General features: G+C 33.9%; 1 protein-coding gene and 1 pseudogene across 24 annotated transcripts in view; one reads left to right on the top strand and one right to left on the bottom strand.

Annotated features, from left to right (window-relative positions):
• Positions 1-17,697, bottom strand: part of SOX6 (SRY-box transcription factor 6) — a 585,747-nt gene that overhangs the window by 203,814 nt on the left and 364,236 nt on the right. The gene's annotated exons all lie outside the window — the stretch shown is intronic.
• Positions 7,981-16,052, top strand: LOC121476522 (annotated as a pseudogene).

Here is a 17,697-nt window from a genome sequence, read left to right as displayed (position 1 = left end):
ACAATCTATCAGAAGGTCCCCTGATAAAAGTTACTTTGTGGTGAGTGCCTGAGAAAGGAGCCCCTGTCCCAGTGTACCAGCAGCTAATTTGAGTTCTGAATCCAAGAGCAGTTTTAAAAGCTTTCTACTCTAAAGGGCCCCAGTGCATCATAAAGATAAAGGATTTCAGTACAAAACCACCACAAAGACCTCTATTATCTTATCAGTCTTTGGTTACAACAGCTGAACCAATATGACTAAATTCTGAATGACTTTTTTCAAAACAGCAAAATACTGGAATTTCTTTGTTTTCTCATCAGTCAGCTATTGTCATTGCTCCCATATGCTACTGTCCATTCCTTAGTAAATAAAAAGTTTAATAAATGCAGCAATTGTACTCTTCGGAATCACTTAGGGACCACTACACAGGAAATGTGGCTCATGGAACGTGGTACAGGCTGTTTTTGGTTGTTTCTGGGTTGTTGGGTTTTTTTTTTTTTTTTTAGTTTAGTTTTTTTTTTTTTCACCAAATGTATGAGAATTTCCTTCCTAAAATGTAAACAACTTTCATTTTAAAAGTCATTAAAATCTATTGTGTACAAACAAGACAAGGATACCCAGGAACTCCCTAAATTAAGATCAAACTCCCCTGTCTATTCCAGGCACACTCACCTCTCCTTCAGCTTCCTTTCTCTCTAGCTGCAAAAGGAAGTCTATTCCTGGATCAACTGAGGTCTATTCATGTTGCAGATCCCAAAAGAGCAAGAACAATCCATGGAGTTCTGCCATCTAGGCTCCTAACCTCACAGCTGGGCCTTCAGCCCATTGTGCTTTATTAGCCCATCCTTTTGGGATCCGGAAACGAAGGTATCCTGAACCATCCCTCCTTCAGTATAAGACAGGCCGCCTTTACATTACTGTTCTCTATGGATGATAATTGGTCAATGGCTACAGCTCCATCATTTACACAGAGAAATAATCATTTCTGGCCTTTCAGAAACATGGAATTCTTTGCCCCTTCGGGGGGAATAAACCCCAAAAGAATTTGTTTCAATAATTGCTGTGTAAGATTGGTTCTTTCTGGAGAAGTCTCATCAGAATTAGGAGCTAGGAAAGAAGAGAATAAGAAAAACAGCTTTTATTTAACAAAGAAGTGTCTTAAAAAATTTCATGTGTTTTCTTATTTAATTTTCATCCTAATTGCATTGTAACAATTCCATTTCATGGATGAAAAAACTAAGCTTTCAAAAAGTAAAGAAACTTGACCAAGTTAGGGCACTGGATTGGATATGAATTCAAGTCTTCTGATTCCTAACCCAAGGAAATCTGGAGGTGAAGGAAGAGGTATCTTCCCTTACGTCGCAGTTAGAATACATAGCAGGGACTGTCTAAGAGTTAGGAGAAATGCTCTAAGGGACCTAGAATTTTAATGCCATGTAAGGCATAGAAATACACAACTCCTCAGTAAGGTTTTGTTTACAAAATAATTTTAAAAGGTAGGCTAAGCCATTAGACAACCGAAGGAGGTGAGTAAATTGACCTTTGACAACTTATAGATGTAAAAATAGATCTTGATTTAAGTGATAGGCCTGGAGTTATTCAAGAAATTAACACTCAGTCTGGCAGTTAAGATCCTCTGCTATGTTTTAGTCCCCAAACCCTATTTCCTTAACAAGTGTATGGCCTCCTCATTTCAAGCCCAAATACAAAGATCATGCAGACCATGGCACTCCCAAACATTCCAGATACAAAATTTACTATACCAATGAGAGGCTGAGAAATACACTCAAATATTTGCACACATCAAATGTACTATTGCCTTAAGGTGGCAGGCTGAGACGGTCAGATACTAGCCAAGAAGAAGTCACCTGGAGAAGTCTAGGAAGTGTTCCTAGCACTTTCTAGTGGTGGCAGGCTGAGATGGTCAGATACTAGCCGAGAGAAAGTCACCTGGAGAAGTCTATGAAGTCTTCTTAGCAAGGACTGAGGAATCTGATACTACTAAGGCTTAGGATAGTTGCCTGTGTAAGCACGCCATACATATTATTGCCCATTTACAGGGTGTATTTACAACTTGCCTAGTGTAAATCAAGGGAATCCTTGCCCTAGCCCAATATACCTCATTGTACAATAATAATTGCTTAAAATGACATAGCAACTGCTTTGTGTTAGGAAGAGCTTTCTATATATAGAGAGATATATCAACTCATTGATTCCTTATAACAAATCCTCTGCAGTAGATCACGTTGTTATCTCCATGTCATAGATAGAGAATTGAAGCATATAAAGGTCAGGCAATTTGCCCAAGTCCTAAGTGATTAAATCATATTTCTAAGATTCAAAATCAGGCAGTTGAGCCACAGAGTCTCTCCTCTTAACCATATGATAAATGGAGAACAGTATCCTAAATGATCCACCTTCTCAAAACAAATTCACCCAAAGTAGTTGAAATTCTTTTTGAGTTTTTGCTGTCATTGTTGTTGTTTTTAATACAATGTTTCCTGAGGTCCTTACTAAAATGCAAAAATGTACCTAGGGAAGGATCTATGATACCTTTTGTTCTTTAAAATAGCTCAACCCGCTAGCACAAAGCTCTTTTTTGACCTTTCAGCATAAGACACAAATATCTACCATTGTTTATAGTTACTTTCCATTACTAATCCAATCTCATGCTCTCATACTCTTTCTCTCTCTCTTTTATTCTTCATCTAATCTTATTTCCTCCAAATTCTAAACTCCTAGTATTGAGACCTCCCCATCTGGATTCCTGTTTAAACTCCACCAGACCTAGTAAGTAAACCTGAACTCTCAAATATTGAAACTTTAGTTTTCTCCAACAGATTGATTTGGCTTGTTCTCTAGCTTTTAGTGGCCTTTTTGGCTCCTCCTTAAATCCCCACCTCAGGTCTGCCCCCAATTAGATCAGCAACCTAGAGAGCCTAGTCCAGACCACCTTTTCTTCCCATAGTGTTTATAGGTATCAGCACATCCCAGTGGACCTGGCTGTTGCTAGTGTTAAGACTGCTATGGGAAGGTGTGCTAAAAACTTTACATTAAAACAAAACTGAAACAACTAAGAGAGATTGCTTATTTGTGTTTTTGCGTAATCACAGATAGTTCACAGATTGCCAAATTATGGTACTGAGTATCTGACCAGATAAGTGACTAATAATACAGATTCTACCCATTACAAACTCAGATGAGCTTGTGGAAGTAAAATGGAAATGGAAATTTCATACCGATTCTGAAATCACGGTTTCTTTGATTGTTCTTTCATAGCTGAATACATCTGGATGAGTAGCAAATTCTTTTCATTCTGTTTTGACTTTAACAATGATTTCTGGTGTAATAGGTGTTATCACCATCTTATTATAAAAACACATCATATTCAGAAAGCTTTTTTGAAGTTTATCCAATGTTTCCCATGTAAAATCCATAATATTCAGGGCACAAATATTAAGGAAAACCAAAGAAAGACAATTACAACCTCAGTCCAGAAATAACTAACGGTGTCCCATCACAGGATGATCTTTAACATGCTAATGTAAACATGAACAAAATGTTTTAAATATTTTTAAGCCTTTTTTAAAAAAATTAAACATCAAGGTATGTTTGTTCAGCCTATATATAAAAAATCAATTTAGTCACAAATAGGATTTCTTATTCTCATACTGGGACATTCTCTTACAAATGCATAGAAAAGTATGATTCAAGGTTTTAAAAGAGTTAGGAGAACTTCAAACAACAATTGCAGGTTACAAATGGAATTTTAAAAGAAGTTTATAAAAATCACTTTCAAATGTAACTTCAAAACATTTATGGTTTTACAATTGTCACATGAAGAAAAATAAGGATTTCTAATTTTTTAACTTGAAGGCAAAAGCTGGCCATTTGATCCAGAGGCAAGAAAGGAAAAAATATTAATATTTGAGCCTTGTGAGGAATAGAATACCACAATCAATGAGATAGTGCTAATAAATAACCTCAGCAGAGCTGGATGCCACTTTTTGAAGAGACAAACGTCTGAAAAGGCAACAAGAAGACGATTACAATCATTACATTTAAGGGTGATATTAAAAAAGAACTTTGCTTATAAAAGACATTATAACATCAGTAGTCCCGGAAGAATTGCAGAGGTAACAGGCTCTGCAAATACACAGATCTCAAATGCATCCTCCCTGCTGGACTCTGTTGGCTCCCCATCCAGGTTTAAAACTTCTGCTGTGAATTAGGTAAGAATCTGTTCTATTCCTAATTCTATATAGAAAGGTGGTGGGGAGGAAGAGCAAATGATAGGCCATTATGGGCAGTCCTAACTGACTGCTTGCAGCTGATGGGCAGGCTGTGTCATATTCATCTCTACGACAAAGCACAGATCTTAACCATGGAGCCTGCCATTTATTTTGTGCTCAGTGAAGTTGAAATGAACTCATAACCAACTCTGTCTGAATTGTTAGTTCCCAGACTAGAGATAGGCAGCCATAGCAATTAACAAACCAGATGAAATTGCTCTAGACTTCGGCAATATTTCAGCCATATCTGAGTTGCTTCCAGTGTTAACTGACTGAACTTAATAATCATCTCCATTGCTATATAAGCAATAGAAAATCGAATCCAATTAAAAGAGATAAATAATGAAGTTTGAAAAGCTAAAGAAATGTAGATTCAGATACTATAAACATTTTTTGAGCACATATGATGGTCCAAATACTTCCTATACACTAAGGTTAGTATTAGCATTTTTATCTGTTTCAACAAACTTGAGAAAATGAGGCAAAAAGGTTAAAATATGTCTAAGATAACAGCTTGTAACCAACAGAGCTATAATTCTAAACCAAAAGATCTGATCCCCAAGCCCAAACTCTTTCTGGTAAACCACAAATGTTTCTAGGGGGAAAAAAATGACAACTAGTTTAAGACAATGATTTCATACAGTCTTCATGAAGTCCTTCTGCCTTTTTTTAAGGTTACTTTATTCATAGATATTTAGGACAATTACAATGTAATGCTATTTAAAATCCTGTAAATAATAAATAAAATCTAATAACTAAGAAGACTGAGTCTATATAAACAGATGTTTAAGCGTTCATCTCAGGCCATGATCTCAGGCCTGTGAGATGGAGTCCTGCATATGCTTCATGCTCAGTGGGGGTTATGCCTGAAATTCTCTCTCTTCCTCTCCCTCTGTCCCTCTACCCCCTCCCACTCTCACATAAGTAAATAAATCTTTTAAAAAATATATTTTAAAATAAAATTAATAAGTCCTTAAAAAAAGGAAAATACTCAGATGTTGCACCTAGAAATTAAATTTCAAATTGCATGAAAACAATTTCAACATTTCTCTGAACACCAACTACAAATTATAAGGTAGAATCAACTGAAAGACTACATAAACTATATGGATGAGCAATTATACGGGAAACGGTTCAGAGGGACTTATATTGCTGTATTAACCCTTTCTAACATCACCTTCTTCCAATAAAATTGAATTATATGCCAAGACACTGTAATCAGAGATGAGGTTCTAGTTCTTAATTGCCAAAAGAAAGAACTGCCAAAAGAGTTGCATACAGTTGATAAGCTAACTCATTCAGCTGTGCTTAAGCAACCAAAGCTTTTTTAGAGGAATGTTTTTTTTTTTTTTTTATAAATTTTATTTATTTATTTATGAGAGACACAGAAAGAGAGAGGCAGAGACACAGGCAGAGGGAGAAGCAGGCTCCATGCATGGAGCCCGATGCAGGACTCGATTCCGGGTCTCCAGGATCATGCCCGGAGCTGAAGGCGGCACTAAACCGCTGAGCCACCGGGGCTGCCCTAGAGGAATGTTTTTTAAAAAGCAGACTCTTCAATGGACAAAATCCATTCTTTGGTTGAATTTCAAAATTTACCAGGGTGGCTCAGTGGTTGAGCATCTTGCCTTTGGCTCAGGTCATGATCCCAGGGATCTGGGATGGAGTTCCATATTAGGCTCCTCGCAGGGAGCCCGCTTCTCCCTCTGCCTCTGTTTCTGCCTCTCTCTCTATTTCTCAGTCTCTCTCTCTCTCATGAATAAATAAATAAAATCCTTAAAAAAAATTCCACTGGGAAGAATGACCCTGACTCTATCGCTATAGACTGATCCAAATCAGTATCTCACAATATTTTAAAGTCTATGCCTCCTTCCCAGCTTTCTCGCACTATATTTTATATACCTACTCTAGTCAAGATTTTGTTTAGCTGATTCACCTTCCATAGTTTGTTTAAGAAAATAATAGGTGTACTAATAAACTTTAACAAACTATAAGCAACCTCATTTTAGATTTCTTTTTTTACGTATCAAAAACAATTATAATTATGTTGAACGGATATCTGCAATTTGTTTCCCCTACACCTACAAGTTTAAAACAAAGTTGAACAATTTTAACTACTCATTGACTTTATAAAAACAACACATTCTTACCTGACACAACTTATTGACACGTCTCCAACATATCTCTAATCTCTTTTAAAAACGTTGATAGGTTGCTTTCTGTCTTTTCTGTCTGTTTCTTTCTTTCTTTTTTGTTTTTATTCTTATTTTTTCCCAACCTAATTTTTCTCTTTTTAAACTTTTTATTCAAATTCCAGTTAGTTAAGATGCAGTGTAATATTATTTTCAGGTGTACAATATAGTGATTCAAAACTTCCATATAGCACCAGGTGCTCATCACAAGCGCACTCCCTAATCTCCATCACCTATTTTTAAAAAATTTTTTCATTTAAATTCAATTGAGTTAACATATAGTATATTATTAATTTCAGGGATAGATCTTAGTGATTCATCATTTGCATACGACACCAGTGCTCATCACATCAAGTGCCTATCACCCAGTTATCCCATCCCTCTACCCACCTCCCCTCCAGCAACCCTGTTTGTTTTTTTGTTTTTTGTTTTTTTTTTTAATGATAGTCACACAGAGAGAGAGAGAGAGAGAGAGGCAGAGACACAGGCAGAGGGAGAAGCAGGCTCCATGCACCGGGAGCCTGATGTGGGATTCGATCCTGGGTCTCCAGGATCGCGCCCTGGGCCAAAGGCAGGCGCCAAACCGCTGCGCCACCCAGGGATCCCCCCTGTTTGTTTTCTATAGTTAAAAGTCTCCTGTGGTTTGCTTCCCTCTCTCTTTTTATCTTATTTTATTTTTCCTTCCCTTCCCCTATGGTCATCTGTTTTGTTTCTTAAATTCTACATACGAGTGAAATCATATGGTATTTGTCTTTCTCTGACTGACTTATTTCATTTAGCATAATGCTCTCTAGCTCCATCTGTGTCACTGCAAATAGCAAGCTTTCATTCTTTTTTGTGGCTAAGTAATATTCCACTGTATTTATTCTTATCTATTCATCAGTTGACAGGCAGTTGGGCTGTTCCCATAATTTGGCTATTGTAGATAATGCTTCTGTAAACACTGGGATGCATGTGTTCCTTTGAACTATTATTTTTGTATTCTTTGGGTAAATACCTAGTAGTATAATTGTTGGGTCATAGGGTAATTTTATTTTTAACTTTTTGAGGAAACTCCATACTGTTTTCCAGAGTGGCTACACCAGTTTGCATCCCCACCAACAATGCATGAGGGTTCCACATTCTTGCCAACACCTGCTGTTTCTTGTGTTGTTTATTTTTGCCATTCTGACAGGTATGAGGTAATATCTTATTATCTTTCTGTCTAATGTGCTGGGATTCCAGCAGTACTCAATTATTATGCACAAATGACATATTTTATTTTTGTTATGTTCTATGACAAAGACAATTTACCTGATCACTGTTTTGGCAACAATAACAGACATAATCTTCTGAATTACTTGATAATGTTATTTGTCTTTCAATTTGTTTACTAAGCTATTTCCCCAGCACCTAAACCAGTTCTAGACACATAGCAAGTCTTCAATGAATACTTATTGAAAGGAATTCTATTATGTGAATTAATTCAGATAATTCATCACCCAAATGAGGACATTTGTTAAATGAATGGAGGCACTATGAACGAGTACATCAAGAACACAGGTGTAAATCAGGCAATCCCAGGTATGCTCAAACATAGTCTTAACATATTCTCACTTAATGTCAGTTTCCAAACAATGTTACATAAATAGAACCCTAGAGTTGATAAACTTCATAGAAATTCCATGAAATATGGAATTTTATACTGTTGGTAAGCCTGAAATATGGTTGATGCAATGTTATAGAATAACTGGGCTCAATTCATCACTTTTGAACACATACAGAAATTCAAAATAAATAATTATAGGTATAACAGACCTATCATCTAGAGTAAACTTAACAATATAATCTTAAGTCTTATAAAGCTTGTACAAATGCTCTTTATTTGCCAAGTATTTTGAAGAGAAATTTTTAATATAACATTCACAGAAATAGTTTTCCATGAAATGTAATTTCCTGTTAAGGAGATATAAGGTCATACTAATTTTTCTCATTTTAGAAGACACAAGCTTATAATTTTACTTAGTAATTAACTAAAAAACACAAAAATTTCCATCTATAAATGATGAGAATATTAAAATGTCTAAATCTTATAGCATTATATCATAAATTTTAATTTTGATATTAAGTACATGTTCTTTCATATGATAAATATACAAACACATAAATCAATGAAAAACTTGTATTTGCTTCTGAAGATTCTAAGGCCTTGGGTTATACCAATGAAGAAATAATGAAAATTATTTTAAAGGAAAACTAATGGAAAGTCTTGTCTAGTATAAAGTAAAATAAAACTCTCCCTCTTTAAGTTGAAAATTCAACCAAATTTTTGGAAATACATGCCAGACTTTTAATCAATAAAAGCCACAGAGTCAATGGCCTTTGAGTAATTCTATGGGAAAAGTACTTCCCCCCAGTTCTACAAAACAGTATTAGAAAATCTACATGCCTACAATCATTCCAGAGAGTTTACAGTTAATTTTCTAAGAAATTAACAGCAACATTGTTTACCAAATTTCTTCCTAATATAGAAAAATAAATAATTCCCAAATTATATTAATAGGAGTATGAAAAGAAACCACCCATACCTCCAGAACTGAGCTACATTTGAGTCCTAAACTATATTTTCAAACTTATGCATAGGCAGTTCTAACCAGATATTACCAAGCATAGTGGGATTAAAAAGGGTTCTAAATGAAATATAATTCTTACTATGATTCTATAATTGGATGTAATTTATATAGTTAATTATAAAGACCATCAATAATTAAAAAACTGAAGGATCTAGGGGTGCCTGGATGGCTTAGTTTGTTGAACAACTGACTCTTGATTTTTGTTCAGTCATAATCCCAGGATCCTGGACCCTCTCCCTCTGCTCCTCTATATATGTATATATACAATCTTAAAAACATATATATATATATATATATATATATATATATATATATACAATCTTAAATATTGTATATATACAATATATATATTGTATATATATACAATCTTAAAATATATATATTATATAATATATATAATCTTATATATACACAATCTTATATATTGTATATATTGTATATATATATATACAATCTTAAAAAACATATATATATAGAGAGAGAGAGATTGTATATACATATATACAATCTTAAAAAACAAACCTGAAGTATCTAAATCAGGTGAAGATTTAAAAGGCACTGAAAAAAAAGCAAACACCAAAATACAGGAAAATCTACTCTATGTGATTTGGGAAAAAGGTTTCTGCCATTCCTTGAGTTTTTCAGGCACCCCTTTATAGGGATACCTGAGTTAAGTTGTAACAGTGTTAACTCATAGTTGTAAAAGTTACATCTGAGGCAGGAGAAATCCATTTTTTAAAGGAAAAAAGTCTAAGATAGTAAGGTGAACATCAATTAAGAAATTTCAAAACTGTAGATCCAAAGGCAAGTGTTAAATCACTACAATGCTAGTGTAATTAAATAGATATTTGGTGTGAATTTGGAAAAAGCCAATAAGAATTTACTCTGGCAACCCAAGAAATATAAGACAGAAATCATCAGCAAGGTGAGGTGATATTATTTTTACTATCATTCATTATCATTATAAAGTAAACACCATGGTAGAAATTCTACCAAGTTAGTAACTCTACCAAGATAAAAGTTTACCATAAGGAATTATTCAGTATTAGGCTACTCATTTTAACCTTCTTTCTATTTGAATTAGTAAAGTGATACAAGTCTATCATGAAAATAGCCTTATTTAGTCTAAAAGTTTATTGTTAAAATGGATATATAAAATTATTAAATATTTAGTTTATATAAAGTGAGTAGACATGAATGATAACATTGTTTCAGCTAATATGTACATGAAAATAAGCTCGATGTAATAAAAGTCAAAACAACTAAAAGGGTACCAGAAAGTGCTTTTACATACATTAGTATGTAATGTTAGATTACATTCATTCAGAAAATATATTTTCTGAACCTTAAAACCCCGTAGTAAGACAGCTATCATTATCTTCATTGCCAATTTACAAATGAAGAAAAAGACAGGGAAGACACAAGATTTACTTAAAATCACACAGCCAGATCTTAAACCTTAACTTCAAAACTATTTACTTTCCACTTCAAAACAGCCAATTTTTCTAAACTAATATTCTGAGAATATATTTTCTTATCTTGAAGTTTCACAGCTCTCATCAGCATTAAAGTAACATTGTGCTTATTTTCCCCAGCCTGAAGTCCCAGGTTGACCTCATACACTGGAAAACAGGAAAACTAGAAGGGCGTGTGTGTGTGTGTGTGTGTGTGTGTGTGTGTGTGTGTGTGTGTTAGGTGTATATGGATATAGATTAATGTATTTTCCAATTTGAACATAAGCAAACAGTTGTTACAAAGCTCATTGCCTAGCTGAGCTTTTTAAGGGGAGAAAGGGAGCATTATGAAAGAAAGAAAAAATATATCACATTTTTCCCAATCAACCCAGTTTGTTTGTTCTCCATATTTTCCATCACTGTTTCTACCACCGTTAATCTACATCTGTAGGTGATCTGTCAAAAATTCATCTTATCTATTAGAAAATAATTTGAAATGTCTTTCTTAAAGTATACTTACTTAAACAATCACAGACTCAGAAAATCAATGTTGTAAAGAATCAAAGAAGTCATTCAACAACCAAGTTTTACAAATCAGGAAGTTGAAAGCCAGAAGGGGAAAGTGATATGCCTGATGTCAGAAAGGTAATTCAAGTTACGATGAGACCATAGAAGTCCTGATCAGAACTCCTTCCAGTGTAACATGCCACCTTTTAAAAAACCAAATGAAGTGTAATCATCCACTTTAAACTGTTTTTGGAAGATGGTTGATTTCAGGAATCATTTTCCTCAATCCACTTAAAAAGTAATATTGATTCTTATTTAAATGCATTTTCACTTCCTCAAGTCTATCAGGTAATCTAACAATAAAATGCTAGTCAATGACAGAAGCAATCAATAAGTAAATATCTTAAGAAGTACAACTTGCTTGAGGATACTAAGACTTTCACTCTGGAACCTCAGAATGCAAGTTTTCATATGGGTTGGTTTAAAGAGATTAGCCAGAGTTCAAATGACACCTTTTCAGAAACAGCGAATCAGGATGGATAGGTAAAACAGTTACATATGGACTTGGCAAGATTTCAGTGCCCACCATTGATCAAATTTAACAATTGGAATACTATGGACCACAAGAATCTTTGCATTTCATTGGCCCATGTATTTGAAAACCTGAGCACCTGCAGGGTTATCCAGATCCTAATTGCCTTTATTTTATTTTATTTTTTAATTTTATTTATTTATTCATGAGACACACACACACAGAGAGAGAGAGAGAGAGAGAGGCAGGGACGCAGGCAGAGGGAGAAGCAGGCTCCATGCAGGGAGCCGGACGTGGGACTCCATCCTGGGTCTCCAGGATCACGCCCCGAGCTGAGGTGGTGCTAAACCACTGAGCCACCCGGGCTGCCCCCTAATTGCCTTTAAATAAGAGCAAGAGCTATATAAAGAACACTAGTCTTAAATTCCTCAGGATAAAAATCTATGTGTTAAAAATATTCACTGAAACAACACTGGTGATAGTGAAAAACTGAAAACAAATGGAAAGTCCAATTATAGTGAAACGAAGTGAACAGATCTATCTACATTTGGGTGCTAATCACACAGAGGCAAATCAGATTTTTAACCAATTTTAGGAAAAGCCTCTAAGAAATGAAAAAATGCCATGTAATAATATTAAGTGAAATAAAAGCATAACTGTGAAAAAACAGGCAGAACAAAAAGATCTGAAAGGCAATCTAACTTAAATCTGTTTTTAACTGGCAATTTTAGCATGTGTTCCTTCAGTATGATCACATACTATAGATGTCCCTTGATAACACAAGTTAGGGGCACCAATGTCCTGTGTTGTTGAAAATCTGCACGTACCTTTTTTGTTTAGTTTTTATTTAAATTCTAGTTAGTTAACATACAAAGTAATATTAATTTCAGGTGTACACTATAGTGACTCAGCACTTCTGTACCACACAGTCTGTGATCATCACAAGTGCATTGCTTAATTCCCATCACCTATTTCACCCATCCTCCCATCCAGCTTCCCTCTGGTAACCTCAGTTTGTTCTCTATAGTTAAGAGTCTGTTTCTTGGTTTGCCTCTTTCTCTCTTTTTCATAAAAGGGATTTTAAAAAAATCAGTGGATTTTGGGAGTGTAGGACAACAGAAATGCAGAAAGTTGTTAAGATTAACAGATAAAACTCTCAAGCTGAGGTCAGGATAAATCACATAAGCATATATTTAGTAAGAATTCATTGCTTGCTAGTATATAGAAAGTCACAGAAATAGAAAAAAAATAAAATTCAAACATAGTATGATGCTCATCTTGTGATTTGCAAGGTGTGTAATAAGAAATAGTAGAGTATATTAAAAATTTTGATTATGAAGTTGTATAGTGGAAAATGACTGGATTATAAACCCAGATATCTGGGTTCTAGTTTTAGTTTTGCCACTTTGTGGAAGTGGTTTTCTGGGCCTCCATTTCACCACCTGTAAAATGAGGGTGTTGGACACTTCTAGTTATAGGTTATAATCTAGAAATATTTCATGACTATAGGCTCTCTCTGAAATTTTAATTTTTTATGAAAATCATTCAATCTTGCCTGTATCTGTAAAGTTCATTAGCATCTTGGTAGCATGAGAAAAAAATCATTTATGTGACCATGAACTTAAATGTAAACATATTGTAGACATTTACATGTGAAACAGGATTCAAAATGAAGTAAGTATTGCTAAGAGAGTCATTCAAAATAGAGTCAAAAGAACAATAAGGAAGTAGAGCTATATGCATATTTCCTGTTTCAACTGTTGGAACACCATGAACTTTGACTTTTGTCAATTGCAATTTGTCATTTGCAACTCCACCACCTCCTTGAACACATCCTTCCAAATTGAACTGAAATAGAAATAATGGGAATGCCTATCATCTAAATAGCCAATTGTGTATTACATAGTTTAAATTTTGCCAGCACCAATCATAATTCTTTCAAAATAAGTTATGTAACCTCATGGTTTTGCTTTTATAAAACTGCATTCCCCCCTCCTAACTCCAAGCACATCTTAAATTTCAGTGGATTCTGTGTCTCCTAAGTTATAAACCTTAAGACTACAAATAAACTGGTTGTCTTACTGCCACTTCTTGATTAACAACACATCTATACTCATTAGATTAACATCGTATTACAACCCAGCACTAACTTTTTAGATGTGATTTTCTTTAAGATGTGTAAAACTCTCCTTCTTTTACAATGTGACATTAAAATTAATGTTAGTTTGGCCAGCAAATTCACTAACTCACAAAATATATTTTTGTCTCTTTATGTTTACAAAAAAAAACTGGAATAAAAGAATACGTAAGTTGAATTTATATCATTCTGTAAATGAGGAAATATAATTTAATTTTTGACTTATCATTGTTTCATATGTAAGTTTACAGGTTTTGTTTATATATTTTAGGAATATATAGGAAGCAGTATGGAGATGTGTTTAAGAGCACGGGCTCTGGAGCCAGATTGCTAGTTTTAAAACTTAGCTGTAACTTTAATCTTATTGATCTCTTTTATAAAATTGGAATAACAGAGTATTGTATACATCAAGTAAGTTAACACAAGTTAATACACGTGAAGCACTTCAAACAGTGATTTCACATAGTAAATATTGAATAAATACTTGTCAATATAGTCATATAATGTCTATTATTAAAAATCCATTTTAGCATCTATCCTGGGACACCTGGGTGGTACAGTCTTTTGGGTGTCCAACTCTTGGTTTCAATTCAGGTCACGATCTCAGGGCTGTAGGATTGAGCCCTGCACTGGGCTCCATGTTCAACACAGAGTCTACTTTAGATTCTTTATCCCTCTGTCTTTGCCCCTGCTACTCATGTTCTCCCTCTGGAATATAAATAAATAAATCATTTTTTAAAAAAAAAAAGTTTAGAATCTATCTCAACAGTGAATAAAAGTTACATGATATACAGAAAGGGAGACAGAACATAAAGACTCCTAACTCTGGGAAACGAACTAGGGGTGGTGGAAGGGGAGGAGGGCGGGGGTGGGGGTGAATTGGTGACGGGCACTGAGGGGGGCACTTGACGGGATGAGCACTGGGTGTTATTCTGTATGTTGGCAAATTGAACATCAATAAAAATAAATTTATTATTAAAAAAAGTTACATGATATAGAATTATGATATATTTTATTCTAAATGTTTAATAAAGTTCTAAAATTAGACATTTTCATTGAACAAAATATCAGTTTATTCCAACATCCACAAGGATGAAGATGGTAGTTGGAAATTCAGGCATGGTCCCATCAATCACCCAGTTAAACTTTTCAAAGTTTCTCCACTAACAAAGCCCAGACTTTTTGAAATGGCTTACATACCCCTTTATAATCTTGTACTTGTTTGCCCATCTAACCTCATTTCTCACTTTTCCTGTCCAACTTTAACACCTGCCCACCTCAAACACAAATGCACATGCACACATTATTTTTACTAAAAACGTAAAATTCCCCAGAAAAGTAATTTCACTGTCACATTTTCAGGTCTCATCTATTCATATTGCAAACATTCTCCCACTCATTTTTTCCTACTGTAGTGTTACTTTAAAAGTGAGAGCTGGAAATAAGCTAATCCTTAGCAATAGAGGAATGGATAAACAAATTATTCTTCATTGATCTGGGTATGTTATGCAAACATCTCTTAAGATAATGTAAAGAATTCATTCATTCAATTAAACAAATATTTACTGAGCATCTTCTATGTATTGTTCTAAATTCTGCAGATTAGTGAGAAAAATAGACAAAAATTTCGTCCCTCAAATGAGATAAATCTATATTAAAGAAAAAAAAAGCAAGTTGCAAACATTTTTATTTTAAAAATTCCATTTTTAAAACAGGCTAGCAGGGGCTAGAGCAAAGAGAGAATTTTATGTTATAACTTTATATACTTCTATATTCTGTTGTACAATAATGTACAGTGATAAGTGATGCTATACAATTCTTAGAACTATTAAGGACAAAATATCTCAACACCCACACTCATCATACACCCAAGGAAGGTGTGTGGAAGGCCCCATTCCCCATCCATCTTGGCTGCAATGCAACGAGATTGTCTAAGGCTACAGGGAAAATTCACCATCACCATTGACAGAGAGAACAATTTATGGCTTTGTTCTTTTCTTAAGCTCCCAATTTGGGTACGTACCATATGTCATAAGGGCTTTTATTCCTGAATCTTGACTAAACTCCATGGGCTAAATCTAATGGCCTCAAAAATACTGGGCAGTTTCATGACCCTTCTATCTCCTCATTACTACAGTAATGGGTTATGTACTATCATTTGGAATAAACATGATGAGTAGATCTCTATTTATCTTCATTCATACAATCACAGATAAATAATATGCTAATAATCAACAGCAGAAGAAATACCAAGAAAAAGATCATCTCAGGATTAAGAGATATTCTATTTAGTGAAGTCAACCTAATGTTCTTTCTTGCGGTCAAAGAACTTGACACCAAAAATTGAATTTGATTATGACTAACACCAAACATTTAATATGTGTTTGACATCATAGTTTTGACCATAATTATTTTAACTATCTTTCTTATTAATACCCAACACTGAAAGGTAAAAAACATAAGTTGAACTTGAGTTCCATTAATATCATTAAATGTTCTCAAATATTAGTTATTAATAGACAGACTAAATAAAATCATGCATTTAAAAAAAGAGTAAAATATCTCTCACTCAAGGGCACATAATTGTTTATAAGTTATTTCTTCCTAACATAAAGAAAAACATTTCTGCTAAGAATCACGTAAGGAAAGTTAAGGGAATGGGATTTGAAGTGAGAAGATATTTAAAGAAATTAGGTTCCTTCTAAATTAATGTTTTAAATAATTGTGTGTATACTGAATAATAATCAAAGATTTAAAAAATAAATATTTAACTTGAGCAGCCGGGTGGCTCAGCAGTTTAGTGCCGCCTTCAGCCCAGGGTGTGATCCTGGAGACCCGGGATTGAGTCCCACGTCAGGCTCCCTGCATGGAGCCTGCTTCTCCCTCTGCTTGTGTCTCTGCCTCTCTATCTCTCTGTTTCTCTCATAAATAAATAAATAAAATCTTAAAAATAAATAAATAAATAAATATTTAACTTTTTGGGGGAGAAGTTTTGTTCTCTTCACTACCATTATATTTACATCTATTACTTGACCCATACTTTTCAAAAAGCATTTTGAACATCATCAGGGTCCACTTTTATATGAATGCTATTTGCATAAAATTATGTTATAATATTACTATGATCTTTTTGTCTTTTTCACTGCATTGGCATTATGATAAAGATGCAAAGCCAATGATAAGTAGAATTACTAGTGCCTTATCATAAATCAAGCCAGTTACAGAATTGTACCAGTTAGTGGTCACTGAAGTCTTTGTAACCACACATATGTATTTTTTTATTCATTTTATTTTTTTCCAAGATTTTATTTAAATTCAATTTAGTGTATAATGTAGTATTGGTTTCAGGAGTAGAATTTAGTAATTCATCACTTACATATAATGCCCAGTGCTCATCACAAGTGCACGTGTACTTTTCTTAATGTCAGTTTCACTTAAAAACTCTTGATTAAAAAAATAATTTTATTAAATATCAACTTACAGTATACTTTGTAATTAATAATTATTTAAATTTTTCTTAATTTCTAATACTAAATGTGTCAATAGACAAAAGCCACATAAACAAAAGTTCTTTGGGTCTTCATTAATTTTTAAGAGTATTAAAATAGACCTAAAATTGCTGACCTGTACATAAACAATTCTGAGACTCTAGTCTTATCAGACTACAAGCAAATTGAGTTAACTGCTTTCCCAACTCCAAAGACATAGGAAGCACTCAAATATGTGCTAAATGTAAATGATCCTCAAAACTATTCCAGGAAAAAATATAATTTAAGAATGAATATAAAGCATGAGTTTTGAATTAGAGCTGAGTTAAAAACTAGTTTTATGGTTTTGGACAATTATTTATGCTTTTTCTGAGCCTTTGTTTCTTCATATATGAAATAAGATTTATAGTATCTGTCCAGAATAACTGTTGTTAAATATTGATAAGCAAATATTTTTCAATATTGTTAAAAAAGAGAGTGAAGATGTAGAGCAGTTTGAACTCT

The sequence above is a fragment of the Vulpes lagopus genome, chromosome 15 (assembly GCF_018345385.1).
Source record: "Vulpes lagopus strain Blue_001 chromosome 15, ASM1834538v1, whole genome shotgun sequence".
Taxonomy (NCBI): Eukaryota; Metazoa; Chordata; class Mammalia; order Carnivora; family Canidae; genus Vulpes; species Vulpes lagopus.
This window is presented reverse-complemented; position numbering and strand designations above follow the sequence as displayed.